We start from the raw sequence: 19,337 nt of genomic DNA, 5'->3' as shown, positions 1-19,337 counted from the left end.
TATTTAGCTATTTAATTTTTTAAATTATTTTAGTTTTTATTTAAATTCTTGGTTTTTTTTAGCCTTTAAACTTGTGTTATTTGTCTAATCACGATCTCGATCAATAAGTAATTAGTTTTTAAAATATAAAAATTTTAAAAAATTGTTTAAGAAAAACTAAAATTTATTAAAATTATTAAAAATAAAAATTACAAAAGTATTTTTTAATTTTTAAAATTAATCCACGCCAACAAAGTTAACACACAATAACTTTTTCATTCATTTCAGAGTGATTTGATAAATAATGTAAGCTCAAGGGCTAAAAGAAGTGAAAATTTAAATGAATAATTAAAACAACTTTTTTTGTAAAGTTGAAGGACCAAATAAGTCATTATATAAAAAATAAAAGAGAAAATGATTGATAACTTAATGACATAGACAAGTTTCAACTTAGTTCCTATCTTGATAATGTCACTGGAACCAATGCCAATTTGTTCATGTGTACAAATTAAGTGTTGCAGAAGCATACATACATCATATTCCACTTTGTATAACACTGAACTACTCGGATTTTCATTGTATGAGGATTTACTTCAAGATATCAGTATAGAAAAGCAACAATCATTACCAAAATTATTAAATAGCATTTTGCCAAACTGACAGGTCACTAACTCTCGATTCTGAGAAGAATGTCCAGACCAATTATTTCAGTAAAATCAGGCATTACCTCAATATGAGTTCCAGCATTATCTCCTTAAAAGATATAAATGAAATGCACATTTTAACTGCATTAAAACTAGTTGTGATAACATATATGCGCAAAGAACCATATTCAAACTCGAAGAGCTCCCTTTGGGGTGGGGGGAGGCTAGTTTTACAAGTAACAGGTTGCTTCCTTTTTTACCATTCAAGATAGAAGACCTCTAGCAAACTAAAGAAAAACCTCCAATTGGGAGCAGTTCCTTATCTCAGATAAATTTTTACCAGTTGGAAGAAATAATACCATTTTACAAGTAACAGTACAGCTAGCTGACTATAATACCATTTAATAACTCAGATAAAATTTCATTAAGAGACTTTTTATGATTTGTAAGAGAAATTAATTAATAAAATGATAAGTTGTTCACTTTTATTAAACATTTTGAAATGATTTATTTATAGAAATTGGAGCTACGAAGAATAACAAGTGAGCAATTGAACAATTTAGATATATGTAATTTTGAAGAAGAGAAGCAGATTACTGAGAAGGATCAAACTTCATCACATGACCTTCAACTCCAACCTATTTGCTTTCCTAATTTGACTCTGATTAGTATCTTCAATTGTGAAAACTTAAAATGTCTCTTCCCGATTACTGTTGCTCATGGAGGCTTTCCAAAACTTCTAAGTGCGTTTAATTTGCAAACTCTGGAGATAAGGAACTGCTCCCAATTGGAAGAAAGCAATAAAAAGGAAAAAGAAAAAGAAAACAAAGAATACCCTTTTTCTTACAATGCCAAATAGTTGTTAAACTGAGCCAAAAGTTTTCACTTTTTTACATTTTACACATTAGAAATCAGAACCCCATAAATGGATAAACAACTTCTCATCAACAGAGTAGAAATAAATAAATTAATCAAAGCCTAGGATTCTCAACTATTACTAATTCATTCCTCCTTTCTAAGGAAACAATCAAACTCAAATAAATAGAGATGATTATGAAGAGCGATTCAATCGCTAAAATCTGCTTGGAGTTGAAGATAACACGAAACTATCAGAAGAAACTAACGCATTTACACAAACAAAAACGAAAAAATTAAGAATCTGAGAAACAAAAAAATCGAAAATACAATCTTTAAAGCACCTAAAATCAAACAACAAAATTGAAATAATACCTGCCCTCTACTAACAATAGGGCCAAGCTTGCAACCTTCTTCCAAGGGATCTAAAATTCTACCGCAATACTTTCCTGTCAAACAAATAACAAGCTTTGACTGGTCATGAATTGGAAATAGAAAAAAAATATAAACAAAACTGACGAAGACATGCTACAGGCTTAGTTTAAGAACTCGTGGTGGAAGAATCTAAGGTGTTTCCTTCTTGGATCTAAGGTGTGACATGCTACATGTAATGACTCAAAGTTTATGAGTATCAGAAAATTGTATTTCCGGGTTACCATTTCTATAAGATGAATTCGTAAATATTTATTAGAAGTATTTACGAAGTTAGTAGTGTGATTAATTAGATTTTTGCTAAGCGAATTAGCTTGAATTAAGGCTAAATTAGTGACAGGACTAGATTGAATATAGGGTAAAAGTTTAATTATAGACTAAAGAAAAGTGAAAGGACTAAATTTAGTAGATAAACCAAAAAGGGGACAAATGTGTGGTATAAATTAATACATTTGTAATAATTGTATTTATACAAATGTAAAATATATATGTATTTACTTATATTTTAAGTATAAGATATTTAATATATATAATATATTATTATAATAATATAATATAATAGTTAAAATAAATAAAAGAAACAAAATAGAAAAAGAAAGAACAGAGAATGAAAACGGAATAGAAAGGAAAGAAAAAGAAAAAGAAAAAGAAAGGAAAAATAGGGTTTTAAGGTTTGAAGGAAAAATAGGGTTTTAAGGTTTGAAGCTTAATTGGTAAGTCAATTTAGTCATTTTCTTGTAATTTTGATGTTTTGGGAGTCCTAGAATAAAGCCCCACTTGAATTATGTTGAATTTTAGAAAGTTTGTGTGACAGCCCAAAATAGACCCTAGCCGGAATGTGGTTTCGGGACCACTAAACCGAGTCATAAAAATAATTAATTGTTATATTCTATGCTTATTATGTGTGTGCATGCATATGTGGAAATTTCATTCTCTAATTTTACCCATTTGTATGAGAAAGTATTAAATAGGGATCAAAGTGAAACATGGTGAAATATGATAGGCTAATTTTAAATGGCTTGTTAGTACATGTTAACAAAAAGGAGGAGTGGCCGGCCATGACAAGGTTATGGGCAAGGGAACATGTTTCCAACATGTTTTGCTAGTGGTGTATGTAGGAAGTCATAAAATAAAGACTAGCATTAAAGAAAAAAAATTGTTCATCCATTCTAAACACTTTGGCGAATGTCCTAAAGAAAGAAAAGAAAATTTGTTCATCCTTTCTCATCTTCTTGGCCGAAAATACTAAGGGAAAAGGGGAGGATTTTGCTTCATGCTTGGGTTGGAAGAGACCTAGAAGGAGATTTGGCTAAGTTTGCATCAAGATTAAGGTATGTATGAGGTTGTGTTGGGAGTTTCATGCATGGTTTGGTTGCTAATTTGATGTGCATGTTAGCCATGGCTCAAATCCTTGTTATGCCATGGAAATGGTATTTGGCCAAAGTTGTTATGGTGATAAAGCCATTGCATGCTAAGTGTGAAGCTTGATGATGATGCATGCAATGATGGATTGTCTACTCTTGAGTAAGATTTTGAGTTTCTTTTTGTTTTATCATGATTGAAGTTGAAAAGGAGCAAGATTGTCATATTCGGCCATGATGCATTCATGAGCATGGTTCATGCTTCTTGCATGTTAGTTAAAATTTGTATTTTGGATGGCTATGGACACCTTGAAATTCGCCATGCTCATATTGTATATATATGTTTGCACATGATGTTTTGGCTATGAAGTAAGTGATGAATATATTGGTTTAAAGAAGAAGATGTTGAAGAATGCTTGTGAAATTGCAAGCACGATTCGGCCTAGCACACATATAAGTGCTTGATGCTATATTATAAGTTTTGAGCCACAATGTGCAAAGCATTAACTAGTAAAATGCATGCTGTTTTTGTGAGGTATTAAGTGCATAATTGGCCTCAACATGTACATGAATATTCGGCCTTATGTAGCCTATTGAAGGCCTTAGTTTTTCCTTGATGCTCAAATAAATTGTATTGAATTGCTTGATGTAGTATAAAATGTGCATGACCATTGTGTATTCAAGCTAAAGAGTGGCCATATGACCATTTAAACTCCTTGTCATATTCGGCCGTAAGCAAGCACAATGAGGTTTTAATAAATTGAATTTGTTTGAATTTAGCTCAAGAGCTAAGAGGGCCACAATTGGACAAGGGAAGGAAAAGTGATCGAATAGCCGAAAAAGCCGTTCGACAACATCCGAGGTAAGTCCTCAAGAAGTGACCTTACTTGAATTATGTGAGATGAAGTATGGATGTGTATGATTATTGATTTATGTGTGTATGAGAAATTGAATGATACCGGGCTAAGTCCCGGCGAATATGCTTGTGAATATATGTGCGTTTGAGCCTTAGTAACGAAAATGAAATATGTATGTCCAATGATTATTGATGTATGTGTACATGAGAAATTGAATGATATCCGGGCTAAGCCCGAAGACAATTATGCTGGAAATTATATCCGGTTAAGACCAAGGCAATTGTGCTAGTGGCTATATCCGGCTAAGACCAAGGTATTCGTATGAAGTTATTCTATCCGGCTAAGACCAAGGCATTTGTGCACGTGATTATATCCGGTTATATTCCGAAGAATCTTGGGCTGGAGGTGAGTGCTGGTTGCTGTAATGAATTCAATTAGTACACTCGAAAAGCCCAAAGGATAAGGTACGTTATATGTGCATTGGAAAGTCGACATGTTTGAGCAACATTCGCTCAATCGACTAATGAATTTCAGTTATTGAATGGATTGATACTTTGTGAAAGTATATAATGATGAAGTGTGAAGTAAGAATGTGTATTAATGAAATGATGCATTTGGCTATGTGAATGTATTGCTGTAATTAGAGTTGATTATATTCCTTGAGACTTACTAAGCATAAAAAATGCTTACCCGTTACTTTGGCTCTCTGTTTTATAGATTTCGCCGATAGCAATCGGATTCGGGATCAATAAAGTTGAAGTCATCCACACTATCCACGCCTCTATTTTGGTATAAATTTTGGTTGAACTTTGAAATGGCATGTATAGGACTACCCTTGTTGGTTGAATATGTTGTGATGTATATATGTACGGCCATGCGAAAATGGCTCGTAAAAGTGAAGTATCGACTTAGACTAATTGTGGGTTGTATGTATATATTTGGTGTCATGATGTGGCTATGGCTTGGAAATGGGAATGTTGGTCATATGATCAGCCATTGGCATGGTTAAAATGATCATATATGAACCTATGTATGGCAAGACTAGTTGGTTCATGGAGACTACCAAATAGGTAAGACCTACCTTAAAAACAGATACTGCCAGCTGCAGTGACGTGAATGTGAAAAATCACCAAAATTCGTAGGAATGGAATTAAATAGTGAATAAGCTATGTAAATGAACCTTGATGAGTCTATTTTCATATGAAAGAAACGAAATTGTCATAGGAGTTACATGTTAAGAGATATTAAAGCTATTGTGAGACAGGGCCAGAACGGTTTCTGGGTTCCCTGTCGCAACTTTAAAAATTTACTATAAATTATCCAAAAAGAATTAGGAGACATACCTTATATTTACAGATTCCATTTTGAGTCTAGTTTCATTAGAAACAAACGGTACCAGCATTAAAGCCCTGTACAGAGAGATATTCAAGTTATACCGCGCGAAGGTCAGAGCAGTCGATCCCTGTAACATGGGTGACTTTAACTAATAAACTGTACCAATTGGCCTGACCAAAAATTCTAGAAATAAATCCATGGATGGATATATGAGTCTAAATTCAGGGAAAATTTACGAAACCAGTTTCCGAGTTTTGAAACTCGAGATATGATTTTTAAGGCGACAGTGACGTAGTTTTCCAGCCTGACTGGAAATGTCAAATGGATGGGCAAAACAAGTGAACTTGGCTTGTTAACCCCTCGTGTCCGACACCGGCGATGGTCTCGGGTTCGGGGTGTTACAATTTTATTGGTATCAGAGCCACGGTTTAGTTGATTCTAGGACTACCGTGATGTGTTTGGGGTCTAGCTATACATGCCATTAAATGATGAATCGATAGTGTGGTGATTTCTGACAATTTGACTTTGTGTTTGTTTATAGCAATGGATCCCGATCCCAACCGAGCGATAGCTGATGATGTGGAGAGTGTGCCGCCTGCTCCCGCGCAAGGGACAGCGCCGGTGGACTCTCAACCTATGGCCAGCAATCCTAATGACGAGGCTAGGCAAGCCTTTTATAGTGTGATGAACGAATGGTTTAATCAATACATTCGAACTAACACGGCTGTTCCACAACCTCCATTCCCGACAAATGCAACCCCCGCACCTACAATACCTCCGGTGACTGACCAAATAAGGTCAAGTAAGCCCCCAGTCGATAGGATTCGAAAACATGGGGCCACTGAATTTAAGGCTACGGATGATGATGATGCCGAGCGAGCTGAATTTTGGTTAGATAACACTATCCGGGTGCTTGATGAGCTATCCTGTACACCCGATGAGTGCTTAAAGTGTACCATCTCCTTGCTACGCGAGTCCGCCTACTATTGGTGGAGTACTCTGACTTCTGTGGTGCCTAGAGAGCAAGTGACTTGGGAATTCTTTCAAACCGAGTTCCGAAAAAAGTATATCAGTCAGAGATTCATCGACCAAAAGCGGAGGGAATTCCTTGATCTTAAGCAAGGTTCGATGTCAGTTACCGACTACGAACGAAAATTTGTGAGGCTTAGCCGGTACGCGCGAGAATGCATTTCATCCGAAGCTATTATGTGTAAACGCTTCGAGGATGGGCTGAATGATGATATAAGGATGTTTGTTGGCATCCTCGAGATACGAGAGTTCGTAGTACTTGTTGAGCGAGCTTGTAAAGCCGAAGAGCTTAGAAAGGAGAAACAAAAAGCTGATGTGGGAACTGGAGAATTCCGAAAGAGGTCTTCGGGAAAGTCTCTTCAACAAGCATCGAATGTAACACCCCTAACTCGTGACCGACGCCGGTGTCGGACACGAGGGGTTAACGAGACAAATCCTCTTAAAGTACCGACCAATTTGGCATTTCTGGACAGGCTGGAAAACTGCGTCACCGTCGCCTTAAAAATCATATCTCGAGTTCCAAAACTCGGAAACTGGTTTCGTAAATTTTCCCTGAATTTAGACTCATATATCCATCCATGGATTTATTTTTAGAATTTTTGGTTGGGCCAATTGGTACAGTTTATTAGTTAAAGTCACCCATGTTACAGGGATCGACTGCTCTGACCTCCGCGCGTTACAACTTGAATATCTTTCTGTACAGGGCTTTAATACTAGTGCCGTTTGTTTCTAATGAAACTAGACTCAAAATGGAATCTGTACATATAAGGCATGACTCCTAATTCTTTCTGGATAATTTATGGTAAATTTTCAAAGTCACGACAGGGGACCCAGAAATCGTTCTGGCCCTGTCTCACGAGAACTTTAATATCTCCCAGTATACTGCTCATATGGTCGTTTCGTTTCGTCCATATAAAAATAGATTCATCAAGGATCAGTTCCATAATTTACTCACTATTTAATTCTACTTATACTATTTTTAGTGATTTTTCAATCTCATCTCACTGCTGCTGTCCGCAACAGTTACTGCAGTAGACTATGCCAATTTCATGAATTTTTCCTTGGCCTTAATCATCCATCATACATGACACAAATTATGGCCACCTTAACAAAATTTGAGTTTCTAAGACTCGTGGCTATAGGTTCTAGCATCCCACTCGACGACCACATAGGCCATTTTCACATGGCTTAAAGTTTACAACCCACAATTCGACAAAATATAATAGCCTATACATGCCAAATGTTCTTCAACAACAAAAAACAATACCACAAGATTTCAGCCGGTGTGATGACTTCAACGACGGTTCCGAGCACACAACAGTACGAGTCCCAGTGACCTAAAATGGGTGACAAGAAACACTGAGTGAGTTTACAACTCAGTAAGTCATAAGCATTTATCAATCCACTAATAAAGTCACTACAACATGTACAAAAAGCGAGGCTAGGTACTCATCCATATCGAATCTATACCATAATACCTCGGACCTTTCGGTCCAATCTCATACCAAGTCATACATCCACATTTCATAATCTACACAACAAGATAATCAAGTATTTTTCACACATTAACTCATTTTCCAGCACAACCATACAATTTCAATCATCACATAGATTTAAGGCTTACCAATTCAACCCCAAGCATGGACGTATTTTCTATTCATCATGAGCTCGAGGTACTTACCCGATCCGCTGTCCGTGATCAACTCGATAATATCGCACACTCAGTGCCAATAGTGATGCAAAAGCATATAATAAGTCCGCACACTTAGTGCTATATAATCAGCTCGCACACATAGTGCTATATAATCAAATTCGCACACTTAGTGCTGTACAAATTTTAAATCCGCACACTTAGTGCCAATCTTGTCACCGTGTCCATTTATACCCGCACACTTAGTGCCAAGACCAATACGTTATGCATTTTACTACCTTTATACATTCAACAATGGCATCACTCCATACACATACATTTCCACTTACACATCAATTCATTAAACACAATTGCATATATATATTATGATCATTTAAATCAATGCCAAATATATGCTTTATGACTTACCTTATATTGGATGAAACGATTTCCAATCGACTACTCGATTATCTTTCCTTTGCCTTTGCTTGATTCTCCACCTCTAGCTTCTTGGGCTAAATTTAACAAATAAATTGGTTTTATCATTTGAGCATCGGAAGAGGAATTCAAGATGCCTAGCCAATATATAAATATCTACTCATTAGGCATCAAAGTCGATATGTACAAAATCATGAATCGAACTCAACACCTTAGTTAGTATTCCTCTTAGCGAATTTTCTAAGCCAAGAATAGGCATCAATATGCTTGCCTCTAACCGAATGCATGCACACCAATTTCCCCTCATGTGGCGAATATGCATGCCCATGTTGAGGCCGATTATGCACTTAATACCACACAAAAACAGCATGCATTTTACTAACTAACGATTACATATTGTAGCTCAATACACATCTCTCATGTACTACATAACCGAAAACATCATCCCAAGCAAATATATACCTTGAAATAGTATATATGTCATACCAATTCATCATGTGCAAACACATATTCAAAGCTCAAATCTTACCTACCATGCAACATGCATGAATCATACTTGTGGATATACCATGACCGAATACATCACAACACCATCATTTTGGTCATGATTAAGCAAAGAACTTAATGTCTCACTCAAAAATACTAAAAAGAAAGTCCAAGAGCCATCAATCCCCATCACATACACCATTAACAAGCTTCATATTTAACATGCAATGGCATTAACACAAAATCCACCTTGGCCAAATACCATTTCCATGGCATAACAAGGATTTGAACCATGGCTAACATGCACATCAAGTTAGCAACCAAAACAAGCATGAATCTCATGACACAACCTCAAACATACCTTAATCTTGATGCAAGTATAGCCAAATCTCCTTCTAGTTCTCTTCTAAACCAAGCATGAAGCAAAAATCCTCCCTTTTCCTTAGTATTTTCGGCCAAAGAAGAGAAAATGGATGAACAAAATTTTTCTTTTCTCTTCCACAATGCACTGCAAGGGGGGGTTTCACTCACACACACATTTTTTTTTTCTTTCTTTATTACCCATACTCATTTGTTTATTGTTTCTCCCTAGTGCACCAACAAAACATGTTTCATGACATGTTTAGCCCATGATTCCTTGTCATGGCGGCCACTTCATGTTAGGGGAATTTGACATGCAAATCCTTATTTTTGCATGCATTATAAACTAGTCATCCCACATTTCCCCATCATACTTTCAATGTTTACTACTAGGCCCTTTCTAGTGAAATTCACATTTATAACTCTAAATCGAAACATCAAAATGTCACACATGAATTAACACATATTATAGGCATCAAAATAAATTATAAATTATTTTTATGCCTCGCTTTTGTGGTCCCGAAACCACATCCCGACTAGGGTCAATTTTGGGATGTCACATCAAGAGATTTCGAGATGATGTGAGCCGGTCTAGAGGCGTTTGGGCTTTTCTAGACGAGGACGCGATCGACCCCTGTGACCACACGAGTCACCTCGATCACGGTGGTGGAAATGATCGCCGAGAGGGTGGAGTGTCCACATTGTGGCAAATGGCATTCGGGAGCTGTTGGTTTCGTGATCGCTCTGCTATAAGTGTGGATCGGCCGACCACTTTATGAAGGATTGCCCGAGGATGCATGAGCAGAATGTAAGTCAGAGTGCAAACCCGGTGCTACCATCGCCGAGGTAGGCCACCTACAAATATGGGCAATGTCAGTGGTGGTTAGAGAGGATCTAGAGATGCTACCATCAGATCTGAGGCTCGTGCTCCTGCTAGGACTTATGCCATACGCGCACGCGAGGATGCTGCCTCTCCAGATGTTATTACCGGTACTTTCACTCTTTTCAATACAAATGTGATTGCTTTGATTGACCCTGGTTCTACTCATTCATATATATGTGAAACCTTAGCATCCAGTAAGACTTTGCCCATTGAGTCTCTTGAGTTTGTAATTCGGTGTCAAACCCTTGGGTCATTACGTGCTTGTCAACAAAGTGTGCAAGAAAAGTCCCCTAGTGTTCCGAGGTTCTTGTTTTCCGGCGGACTTGATGCTTTTGCCGTTCGATGAGTTCGACGTTATTCTTGGTTTGGATTGGTTGACCATGCACGATGCGGTTGTAAATTGCAAGAGCAAGACTATCGATTTAAGGTGCGCGAATAATGAAATAATTTGGGTTGAGTCTACGGACTTAAAGGGGTTGCCACCGTAATATCGGCGATGTTGGCCCGAAAATATGTAAGAAAAGGGTGCGGCGTACCTTGCGTCGTGCTTTCGATGACAAGGAATCGAAAAGAAACCCGAATCTGTGCCCGTGGTTTGTGAATACCGGATGTTTTCCCAAGAATTGCGGGTTTACCACTGTTCGGAAATAGAATTTGGCATCAAATTGGTACCGGTACCACTCCAATTTCGATAGCTCCGTATCGTATGGCACCAACGAATTAAAGGAGTTGAAAGCTCGATTGCAAGAATTGGTGGATAGAGGTTTTGCTCGCCGAGTTTTTCGCCTTGGGTGCGCCAAGATTGTTCGTGAAGAAGAAGGATGGAACCATGCGGCTGTGCATCGACTATCGTCAGCTTAATAAAGCGATGATAAAGAACAAATATTCGTTGCCACGTATTGATGACTTGTTCGATCAACTGAAGGGAGCCTCAGTGTTCTCGAAAATAGATTTGAGATCGGGCTATTATCAATTGCGAATCCGAGATTCGGACGTACCCAAGACTGCCTTCAGAACGAGATATGGTCACTATGAGTTCCTAGTGATGCCGTTTGGGCTTACTAATGCCCCTGCGGTATTTATGGATTTAATGAATCGGATCTTTAGACCATATTTGGATCGATTCGTAGTCGTGTTTATTGATGACATCTTGGTCTATTCAAGAAATGAGACCGAACATCTTGAACACCTGCGGTTAGTCTTTGTAAATTTTACGGGATAAGCAATTATATGCTAAGTTCAGCAAGTGTGAGTTCGTTAAGAGAGGTTAGCTTCTTGGGTCATGTGGTATCTGCATCGGGTATTCGAGTCGACCGAATAAAATTTCAGCCATACTTAATTGGAAGCCTCAGAAATATTACCGAGGTTCGAGCTTTTGGGGCTTCTTAGGTTATTACCGACGATTTGTAAAGGCTTCTCAACGATAGCCACGCCGATGACGGCTTACTCCAAAAGGATGTTAAGTTCGAATGGACGGAGAAATGCCAAAAAGTTTCGATCAATGAAAACTTATTTGATGAAGCCCCAATTCTAGTGCAACCCGAGTCCGGCAAGGAGTTTGTCATCTATAGCGACGCCTCCTACTTGGGTTAGGTTGCGTATTAATGCAAGAAGGTCGAGTTGTGGCCTATCGTCGAGGCAATTAAAGCCACATGAGAAAAATTATCCGACTCATGATCTCGAATTGGCCGCCATCGTATTCGCCTTAAAGATTTGGCGACATTACTTATTTGGTGAAAGGTGCCATGTATACTCGGATCACAAAAGTCTCAAATATTTGATGACCCAAAGAGACTTAAATCTGCGACAAAGACGTTGGCTCGAGCTGTTAAAGGATTATGAGTGATCATTGACTATCACCCGGAAAAGCGAATGTGGTTGCGGATGCCTTGAGTCGTAAATCGTTATTCACTTTACGAGCGATGAATGTGCACTTGTCCGTCCGATCCGACGGTGTGTTAGTGGCTGAATTGAAAGCCAAACCATTATTGACACACCAAATTCGAGAAGCTCGTAAAGTCGACGACGAGTTGGTTGCAAAACGGCTGCGTGTGTTCGAACAAGGACTCGGAGTTTCAAATCGACGATGACGATTGTTTGAGGTTCAAAAGTCGTCATGTGTCCCGAATTGAACTCATTTCGATAATTCGAATGAAGCCTATTGTAGCCGAATGGCAATCCACCCGGAGTACGAAGATGTACAATGATTTGAAACGTCGGTTTTGGTGGCATGGTATGAAGCGAGACATCTCCGACTTTGTTTGAGATGTTTAATATGTCAACAAGTGAAAGCGGAACATCAGTGCCTTCGAGATTACTTGACCAATCACGATACCCGAGTGGAAATGGGATCGAGTCACAATAGACTTTGTATCCGGACCGCCATTGTCGCAAGTAAGAAGGATGCGGTTTGGGTCGTGGTAGATTGATTGACTAAGTCGGCCCACTTTGTCCCCGTGACGTCTGGATTTTCAATGGACAAATTAGCTGAATTGTACGTTTCTCATTGTGAGATTACACGGGTGCCTATTTCCATCGTGTCGGATAGAGATCCGAGATTTACCTCGCGATTTTGGAAAAAGTTGCAAGAAGCTTTGGGTACCAAGTTGCATTTCAGCACCGCCTTTCACCCCAAATCGATGGTCAATCCGGCGGATAATTCGGATACTTGAGGATATGTTAAGATGTTGCGTCCTCGAGTTTAGTGGTTCATGGGAGCGGTATTTGCCGTTGATTGAATTCGCTTACAACAACGACTTTCAATCAAGTATTAAGATGGCACCCTACGAGGCCTTGTACGGTCGTAAATGCCGTACACCATTGTTTTGGACCGAGCTCGGTGAAAGCAAGATTTTCGGTGGATTTGATTAGGGATGCTGAATGCGAAGTGAAAGAAATCCGTGAAAGTCTCAAGATAGCCTCCGATCGTCGAAGTCGACGCGGATCTGAAGCGTAAGGATATCGAGTATCGGTGGGTGATAAAGTGTTTCTCAAGGTATCGCTTTGGAAAAAGATACTCGTGTTCGGTAGTAAGGGCAAGTTGAGCCCGAGGTTCATTGGGCCATATGAGATATCGAGCGAGTCGGTCCGGTGGCATATCGCTTGATTTTGCCCCGAACTCAAAAGGTTCACGATGTCTTTCACGTTTCGATGCTTCGACGCTATAGATCCGATCCATCGCACGTGATTAGTCTATCGAAATTGAAATTCAAGCTAATATGTGTTATGAGGAAGAACCGATTCGTATCCTATCACGAGAAGTGAAAGAGTTATGAAACAAGCGGGTTCCGCTAGTGAAAGTGTTATGGCTCAAGCACGGGATAGAAGAAGCTACTTGGGAGACCGAGAACTCTATGAAAGAGCGATATCCAAACCTATTTACCGGTAAGATTTTCGGGACGAAAATTTCTTAAGTGGGGAGAGTTGTGACAGCCCAAAATAGACCCTAGCCGAATGTGGTTTCGGGACCACTAAACCGAAATCATAAAAATAATTAATTGTTATATTCTATGCTTATTATGTGTGTGCATGCATATGTGGAAATTTCATTCTCTAATTTTACCCATTTGTATGAGAAAGTATTAAATAGGGATCAAAGTGAAACATGGTGAAATATGATAGGCTAATTTTAAATGGCTTGTTAGTACATGTTAACAAAAAGGAGGAGTGGCCGGCCATGACAAGGTTATGGGCAAGGGAACATGTTTCCAACATGTTTTGCTAGTGGTGTATGTAGGAAGTCATAAAATAAAGACTAGCATTAAAGAAAAAAAAAAAATTGTTCATCCATTCTAAACACTTTGGCCGAATGTCCTAAAGAAAGAAAAGAAAAATTTGTTCATCCTTTCTCATCTTCTTGGCCGAAAATACTAAGGGAAAAGGGGGAGGATTTTTGCTTCATGCTTGGGTTGGAAGAGACCTAGAAGGAGATTTGGCTAAGTTTACATCAAGATTAAGGTATGTATGAGGTTGTGTTGGGAGTTTCATGCATGGTTTGGTTGCTAATTTGATGTGCATGTTAGCCATGGCTCAAATCCTTGTTATGCCATGGAAATGGTATTTGGCCAAAGTTGTTATGGTGATAAAGCCATTGCATGCTAAGTGTGAAGCTTGATGATGATGCATGCAATGATGGATTGTCTACTCTTGAGTAAGATTTTGAGTTTCTTTTGTTTTATCATGATTGAAGTTGAAAAGGAGCAAGATTGTCATATTCGCCATGATGCATTCATGAGCATGGTTCATGCTTCTTGCATGTTAGTTAAAATTTGTATTTTTGGATGGCTATGGACACCTTGAAATTCGCCATGCTCATATTGTATATATATGTTTGCACATGATGTTTTGGCTATGAAGTAAGTGATGAATATATTGGTTTAAAGAAGAAGATGTTGAAGAATGCTTGTGAAATTGCAAGCACGATTCGGCCTAGCACACATATAAGTGCTTGATGCTATATTATAAGTTTTGAGCCACAATGTGCAAAGCATTAACTAGTAAAATGCATGCTGTTTTTGTGAGGTATTAAGTGCATAATTGGCCTCAACATGTACATGAATATTCGGCCTTGGGTAGCCTATTGAAGGCCTTAGTTTTTCCTTGATGCTCAAATAAATTGTATTGAATTGCTTGATGTAGTATAAAATGTGCATGACCATTGTGTATTCAAGCTAAAGAGTGGCCATATGACCATTTAAACTCCTTGTCATATTCGGCCGTAAGCAAGCACAATGAGGTTTTAATAAATTGAATTTGTTTGAATTTAGCTCAAGAGCTAAGAGGGCCACAATTGGACAAGGGGAAGGAAAAAGTGATCGAATAGCCGAAAAAGCCGTTCGACAACATCCGAGGTAAGTCCTCAAGAAGTGACCTTACTTGAATTATGTGAGATGAAGTATGGATGTGTATGATTATTGATTTATGTGTGTGAGAAATTGAATGATACCCGGGCTAAGTCCCAAGGCGAATATGCTTGTGAATATATGTGCGTTTGAGCCTTAGTAACTAAAATGAAATATGTATGTCCAATGATTATTGATGTATGTGTACATGAGAAATTGAATGATATCCGGCTAAGCCACAAGACAATTATGCTGGAAATTATATCCGGTTAAGACCGAAGGCAATTGTGCTAGTGGCTATATCCGGGCTAAGACCAAGGCATTCGTGCGAAGTTATTCTATCCGGCTAAGACCGAAGGCATTTGTGCACGTGATTATATCCGGTTATATTCAAGAATCTTGGGCTGGAGGTGAGTGCTGGTTGCTGTAATGAATTCAATTAGTACACTCGAAAAGCCCAAAGGATAAGGTACGTTATATGTGCATTGAAAGTCGACATGTTTGAGCAACATTCGCTCAATCGACTAATGAATTTCAGTTATTGAATGGATTGATACTTTGTGAAAGTATATAATGATGAAGTGTGAAGTAAGAATGTGTATTAATGAAATGATGCATTTGGCTATGTGAATGTATTGCTGTAATTAGAGTTGATTATATTCCTTGAGACTTACTAAGCATAAAAAATGCTTACCCGTTACTTTGGCTCTCTATTTTATAGATTTCGCTCGATAGCAATCGGATTCGGGATCAATAAAGTCGAAGTCATCCACGCTATCCACGCCTCTATTTTGGTATAAATTTTGGTTGAACTTTGAAATGGCATGTATAGGACTACCCTTGTTGGTTGAATATGTTGTGATGTATATATATACGGCCATGCGAAAATGGCTCGTAAAAGTGAAGTATCGACTTAGACTAATTGTGGGTTGTATGTATATATTTGGTGTCATGATGTGGCTATGGCTTGAAATGGGAATGTTGGTCATATGATCAGCCATTGGCATGGTTAAAATGATCATATATGAACCTATGTATGGCAAGACTAGTTGGTTCATGGAGACTACCAAATAGGTAAGACCTACCTTAAAAACAGATGCTGCCAGCTGCAGTGACGTGAATGTGAAAAATCACCAAAATTCGTAGGAATGGAATTAAATAGTGAATAAGCTATGTAAATGAACCTTGATGAGTCTATTTTCATATGGAAGAAACGAAATGGTCATAGGAGTTACATGTTAAGAGATATTAAAGCTATTGTGAGACAGGGCCAGAACGGTTTCTGGGTTCCCTGTCGCAACTTTAAAATTTACTATAAATTATCCAAAAGAATTAGGAGACATACCTTATATGTAAAGATTCCATTTTGAGTCTAGTTTCATTAGAAACAAACGGCACCAGCATTAAAGCCCTGTACAGAGAGATATTCAAGTTATACCGCGCGAAGGTCAGAGCAGTCGATCCCTGTAACATGGGTGACTTTAACTAATAAACTGTACCAATTGGCCCGACCAAAATTCTAGAAATAAATCCATGGATGGATATATGAGTCTAAATTCAGGAAAATTTACGAAACCAGTTTCCGAGTTTTGAAACTCGAGATATGATTTTAAGGCGACAGTGACGCAGTTTTCCAGCCTGACTGGAAATGTCAAATGGATGGGCAAAACAAGTGAACTTGGCTTGTTAACCCCTCGTGTCCGACACCGGCGATGGTCTCGGGTTCGGGGTGTTACAGTTTGTGAATTTTTAGATGTTAATTAAGTTGAACAATTGAATGAATTATGAGATAAAGTGATAGAAATTCAAGTTAGAAGTGGGAAAATGATTGAATTGTAAAAAGAGATAAGTTTTGTTATAGTAGGGACTAAATTGAAAAGATTGTAGAATTGATGTTTTATGGAGGAAGTTAAGTGTTAAGACTTGTAAAAGATGGATTAGAATGAAAATATGGGATTGGTTTTAAAGAGAAAGAATGATTATGGTGGAAGGACTAAATTGGAATTTATGTAAAAGTTACATGGAAAATAGAAGAGTGTGTTATTAAATGATATGTATTGATGATTTTAAAAATTAATTTTTCCGTAGTTAACGTAGCACTGGGAATGTCATCAAAGAAGGGAAAAGAGAAAGTAAGCAAAGATAACGAATAAACTCGAGAACTACGGTTTGTATTTCTATAAACCGAGCTTAGTAATTGTTTTTTGTATTTATTATTTAAAATTGCATGAAAAATGAAAATGAGGTAAGTATTGTTATCTTACTGAACTGTTTTGAAATGTGAACGTTTAAATTAAAAAGAAACTGAAATCCCTATTAATAGTGTCGGGCTAGTCGGATATAATTGGTATGCCATAGGATTGAAAGTGTTTAGGGATATTCCGACTTTGTGTCGATAAGACACTATAAGTGTCAACTACTGTTACTATTCCGGATTAGTTCCGTTGAGGTACGCTATGTATCGATACTACTACTGTTATTGTTACTGTTACTGTTACGGTGTATTCTGGCTTCGGTCGATGAAACACTGTATACTACCCCAGTGTGTGGTTTAGATCCGTGTATCCATCCAGGTCCGAGTTATGTTAATAGGGGCAAATTACTACATTGAAGACTAACGTTAAATGTTATTATGAAATGAAGACAATTAATTGAATGCTTATGATGTGTTTATTTATTGGATTCTATAGTTTAAGTATAAATGCATAAATTATGTATTGGTTTATAGAAATACCACTGAGTGTATACTCAGCGTGCGATTTGTTTCCGTGCACAGGTTAAGTACAAACGTAACTAACGTCTCAGCATCCAAGCCAACTCCCGAACTCAAATACTTGGTGATGTTTCTTAACCTAAAGAATGGCATGTACCTAGGTTGTTTTGATGTTATTTTATGTATAAAAGATATTAGTAAAGAATGTTGATAGTTGGCTCCTAATGTAAAGTGTATGATATAATATAGTTCATTTTGATCTAATTTCAATGGTTCTTATAAATAAAATACATATGATAGATTGTTGTACTAGTGGTTTTAGTGTGTATTAGATATGTTTAATCATGTTTTGGACTGGTTGAAAGATTGTATTTTAAATTGCTTGCTATTCAAGGTGTGCAAGGTTGGTAAATTTGAACTATAAGGTTCATTTTGAGTCCACACGGCATGTCACGTGTGGTCAGACTGTGTGAGACACACGGCTTGCACACAGGTATGTTGATAGACCGTGTGTCCCTTGCATTCTTAAATGTGAAGTCAGGATAGTACACGGGCAAAAGACACGGCCGTGTGTCTTGGCCGTGTGTCTTAATCGTGTGAAGGACACGGATTTCAAGCATGGTCGTGGGTCAAAATCATGTGAAAATGGCTTAAAAATGGTGAAAAATCAGTTTACCACACGGCCTAGCCATATGAGCGTGTGCCCAGGCCGTGTGCCCCTTTGTTGCTTAAAAAATTGCAAGTCAGAACTGTCCACGGGCTGGCCACACGAGCGTGCGCCCCTAACTTCAAGAATTTTTTTTTCAAAGTTTTCCAAAGTTACCGGTTTAGTTCCAAATCACTTCTTAAGCATGTAATGGGCCCCGTAGGCCTATATTAGGGACTTTATGGTGAAATTTGAAAAGTTTTGATTTGGAATGCAATTTTATGACTCAGTTTTGTATAAATGCTAGTGTATAAGTCCAGTAATGCCTCATAACCCTATTCCGGCGACGAATACGGGTTGGGGTGTTACACTATAGGCCAAAAGAAGACAAAACAAAGGTCTCAACTTTGAAACGCAGACAACAGAGGTCGTTCTTTACATTCAAAGGTCGTTCCCATACAAGAAGAGTTATGAAGTTATGAGGAAGGAGAAATAGAATCTTGTTTTAGGAGCTTATCATAAAATATATATCCTTCAGTTTCCCCACCTTCCTCTTTCAACTTCTTATCATTCGGTTTTTTTATTCCCCTTCATCTTCTCATTCATATTTGAATAGGAAAAAAAATAAAAGATTATTGTTTCTTTCCTTCCGTTTGTAACTGAAGCACTGAGAAAATAGGAAATTTAGAAATCTTAGAAAAAAAATCAGAATAAGAAAACCCAAAAACTCCAAAATTTAAGGAAACCTAGAAATGTTTGAAGAAAACCGCAAAGCCTAAAATCTGAAACAAACAAAAATTCTCATCGGTAAACTTACTTCTTTTTTTTTTCAATTTGGTTTTCCTCTC

The 19,337-nt window shown here is 37.8% G+C and overlaps 1 long non-coding RNA gene across 1 annotated transcript; it reads right to left on the bottom strand.

The window, feature by feature from the left end:
- Nucleotides 1–7,537: 7,537 nt before the first annotated feature.
- LOC128294015 (uncharacterized) lies at nt 7,538–8,639 on the bottom strand. The gene is made up of 2 exons (XR_008284182.1): nt 8,552–8,639; nt 7,538–7,829 (listed from the first exon to the last, which is right to left on the bottom strand). It is a non-coding gene; the product is annotated as an uncharacterized LOC128294015 (long non-coding RNA).
- Nucleotides 8,640–19,337: the final 10,698 nt, after the last annotated feature.

This window comes from Gossypium arboreum, chromosome 6, assembly GCF_025698485.1.
Source record: "Gossypium arboreum isolate Shixiya-1 chromosome 6, ASM2569848v2, whole genome shotgun sequence".
NCBI lineage: Eukaryota > Viridiplantae > Streptophyta > Magnoliopsida > Malvales > Malvaceae > Gossypium > Gossypium arboreum.
Note: the sequence above shows the minus strand (reverse complement) of the source record. Positions and strands in the feature narration are given on the sequence as shown.